Consider the following 4,193-nt stretch of genomic DNA (forward strand, 5'->3'; position numbering starts at 1 on the left):
ATAGAGATTGCACTGAATCTGTAGATTGCTTTGGGTAGTGTGGACATTTTAACAATACTAATTCTTCAAATTCATGAGCACAGAATATCTTTCCATTTATTTATCTTCTTCAATTTCTTTCATTAGTGCCTAATAGTGTCTAATAGTGTCTAATAGGTCTTTCACCTCACTGGTTAAATTATCTCTAATTATTTCAGGGTTTTTTTTTTTTTAGATATTTGAAATACAACTTTATTCTAATTCTAAATTAAAAGAAATGGAAAGGACAGTGACAAATGAGATTTCACCACTGGATACTGTGATGTGACTACAGCAGTCTTATATTTGAAACTCAGAAAGGAAACAATTGTGTTCCAAAACAGCTAAATATGCAGGTTCAAAAAATGAGGGTATACACTGTCACATTCACTCCGAAGCCCATTCTTCTCCTTCAGCAACCCATAGATGAAACACATGTTCCACTTGTTAGTTTTCTAACAAGCCACAGGAAGGGCTGGTCAAAATTGTAGTTACTTTTGGCAGAAATGTCATAGTGTTGAAGGTTGGTCTTATGGTGGAAGATTTTGCCGTACCTTTCCTGTCCTTGATGTCCACTTTGTTGCCACACAGCACGATGGGGATGTTTTCACATATTTGTACCAGATCTCTATGCCAGTCAGGCACGTTCTTGTAAGAAACCCTTGATGTTACATCAAACATTATAATGGTACACTGGACTTGGATGTAACAGTCATCTCTCTAACCCACCAAATTTCCCCTGACCAGCCGTATTCCATATATTGAACTTAATAGGTCCTCTATTGTCATGGAACACAAAGGGATGGATCTCAACACCCAATATGGCTGCATATTTCTCAAACTCACCAGTCAGATGACATTTCATGAACATAGTTTTTCCAGTACCACCATTGTCAACCAATACAAGTTTGAACCGGACTTGGGGTTCTCCTTGGACAAGCATCATGCTGTTGCTCCCAGAAGGGTCTCCGGCCCATCTGACCGAGCAGTTTTTCATTATCCTTGATGTAATTATACCAGGGATTGTTTCCTCAATTTTTCTTTCTGATGGTTCATTGTTAGTATGTAGAAATGGAAGCAATTTCTTTATATTGGTTTTGTGTCCTGCAACTTTACCAAATTCATTTATCAGTTTTCACAGTTTTGGGGTGGAGTCTTTAGGGTTTTCTATATAGAGTATCATGTTATCTGCAAATGGTGAGTTTTACTACTTCTTTCCAGTTTAGATGTCTTTTCTTTTTCTTGCCTAACTTCTCTGGCCAGGACTTCCAATACCATATTAAATAAAAGTGGCAAAAGTGGGCATTCTTGTCCTGATTCTGATCTTCGAGGAAAAGCTTTCAGCTTTTCCCCATTGAGTATGATGTTAGCTGTGGGCTTGTCATCAATGGCCTTCATTATGTTGAGGTACATCTCCTCAATACCTGCTTTGTTGAGAGTTTTTATCATAAATTGCTATTTGTCAAATGCTTTTTCTGCATCTATTCAAGTGGTTATATGATTCTTATCTTCATTTTGTTAATGTAGTGTATCATATTGATTTGCAGGTGTTGAACCACTTTTGAATCCCTAGAATATATCCTACTTCATCATTGTGTTTAATCCTTTTAATGTATTGTTGAATTTGGTTTGCTAATATTTTGTTGAGGATTTTCTGCATCTATGTTCATCAGGGATATTGACCTGTAATTTTCTTTTCTTGTGTCTTTGTTTGGTTTTGGTATCAGGATAATGCTGGTCTCATTCCTTCCTCTTCTATTTTTTTAGCCGAGTTTGAGAAGATTGGTATTAATTCATCTTTGAACATTTAGTAGAATTCACTAGTGAAGCTGTATGGTCTTAGACTTTTGTTTGTAGAAAGTTCTTAAATTACTGATTCAATCTCCTTACTCTTAATTGACCAGATTTTCTAACTCTTCATGATTCAGACTTGGAAAGTCCCATGTTTCTAGGAATTTATCCATTTCTTCTAGGTTGTACAATTTGCTGGCATACAATTATTCATAGTAGTCTCTGATGATCCTTTGTATTTCTGTGGTATCAATTGTAGCATTTTCTCTTTCATTTCTGATCTTATTTCCTCTCTTTTTATTGGTGAGTCTAGCTAAAGGTTTGTCAATTCTGTTTATTTCTTCAAAGAACAAGTTCTTGGGTTCATTGATATTTTCTGTTGTCTTGTTAGTCTCTATTTCATTTATTTCTGCTCTGATCTTTGTTATTCCTTTCTTCTACTAACTTTGGGCTTCGTTTGTTCTTTGTTTTCAAGTTATTATTTAAATTCTAGTTAACATATAGGGTAATATTGCTTTCAGAAGTAGAACGTATAACTTATAGTTTTTGAATCTCCAACAATAGTGATCATATGGGTTATCACATAGAGCCTCCCCCAAACTTAAATAACCACAAAGCCCTTTTTGGTATGGAGTCCTTTAGAATGATTGTGTCCCAACAACAGACTTTGTACGTTCTTCTACCAGTGCTTCTCAGATTTTCATGTGCATATGAATCGCCTGGGGATGGCATAAGAGTGCTGATTCTGATTCAGTATATCTGGGATAGAAGTCTGAGATTGTGCCTTACTTAGAAGCTTCCTAGAGCTGCCCAGCACAACCAGTCTTCAAACACACTTTCTAAGCAAGCTTCTAAGTCAAAAGCTTTATTTCCACCAATAATGTTTCTCTTCCTCCATTGCCTGACTTGGTCAATCATGTCACTATCCACAGTTACTCAACTGGAAACTTGGACACCAAATTCCCTTCCCTTCACTCCTCCTTCAAATTTAACCCCACCTCAAATCCAACTTATTGCCAAGTTATGTTTGTCTCTTGAATCCAGTCCACCATCTCCATTATCTTTGCCAGGACTTTAGTTTCTTTCTATGGACTATGAGTAGCCTCTTACCACTTCTTCCTGTCTTTAATTGTTTCTGTCCAAATTGTTGCCACACACAGAATTAATCAGGTCAGTCCCTCACTTTAAAATTGACACTGATATCTCACTGCCCACCCAACAAAACCCCAAATGCTCAGCATTGAAATATTCCAGGTCCTGCAAAATCTGATCTCAGGACATTTTGGAGCTTTATTCCCACTTCTAATGCAAGACACAACAAGGGCTGTGGTCATATTAGGTTGCTCACCCTCCCCTGAACACACCATGCATGATCCCATCTCTGGACCTTTGTTCAAACTCCTCCTTCGTCAGTATGGTCTTTCTCCCACCTTCTCCACCTAGAGGAAAACTCTCATGCTTCCTAGTCTAAATATAGTCTCCTTTGCTAAATGTCCCCCAATTATAAATAATTTATTCCTCCTTTATGTTCCCAAAGATTTTTCACTTCCAATTTCTTTAATGTTGCCTTATAACCATCTATACATGTGTTTTACTAGCTAACTCCTTAAGGGCAATGGTCATGCATGGCATATAATACATGTTTATTTATTCCTTTATTCATTCAAGAAATCTCCATATATATGTAATGAATATTAAGCAAATGAGTGTATTGGATGGAGAAGAGTCAAACTTCTATGAATTCTTTACAAAGTATGGTTGAGCCTTAAAAAATTTGGAGGTTAGAGGTGCCAACACTCTGCACAGTCAAAAGTCCATATATAACTTTTGACTCCCCCAAAATTTAACTACTAATAGCATACTGTTGAAGCTTTATCAATAACACAATCTATTAACACATATTTTGTACATTCTGTTTTATATATGGTATTCTTACAATAAAAAAAGTTAGAGAAAAGAAAATGTTAAGAAAATTGTAAGGAAGGGGCACCTGGATGGCTCAGTCTTTAAGCATCTGACTTCAGCTTGGGTCATGATCTCACAGTTTGGGAGTACAAGACCCACATCGGGTGAGCTTGAGCCCTGTTTCATGTGAGTATGAGTGCTGCTGCTTCGGGTGAGCCCCACTTCTCTCTCTCTCTCTCTCTCTCTCTCTCTCTCTCTCTCTCTCCCTGCCCCTCGCTCACTTGCATCTTCTCTCTTTAAAAAAAAAAAAAAAAAAAAAAGAAAGAAAAATAAAATTACGAGGAGGAGAAAATACATTTACAGTACTATGCTGTATTCATTAAAAAAAAAAACCCACAAATATACACACATTTCAAACCCATGTTGTCCAAGGGTCACCTGTATAGACGACAGGCCACTTGAATAAAATGCAGATTACC

The 4,193-nt window shown here is 36.8% G+C and overlaps 1 pseudogene; it reads right to left on the reverse strand.

The window, feature by feature from the left end:
• Window positions 1-430: 430 nt before the first annotated feature.
• LOC132670887 (GTP-binding nuclear protein Ran-like) lies at window positions 431-961 on the reverse strand (annotated as a pseudogene).
• Window positions 962-4,193: the final 3,232 nt, after the last annotated feature.

Source organism: Panthera onca, chromosome C1 (assembly GCF_046562875.1).
Source record: "Panthera onca isolate mPanOnc1 chromosome C1, mPanOnc1 haplotype 2, whole genome shotgun sequence".
NCBI lineage: Eukaryota > Metazoa > Chordata > Mammalia > Carnivora > Felidae > Panthera > Panthera onca.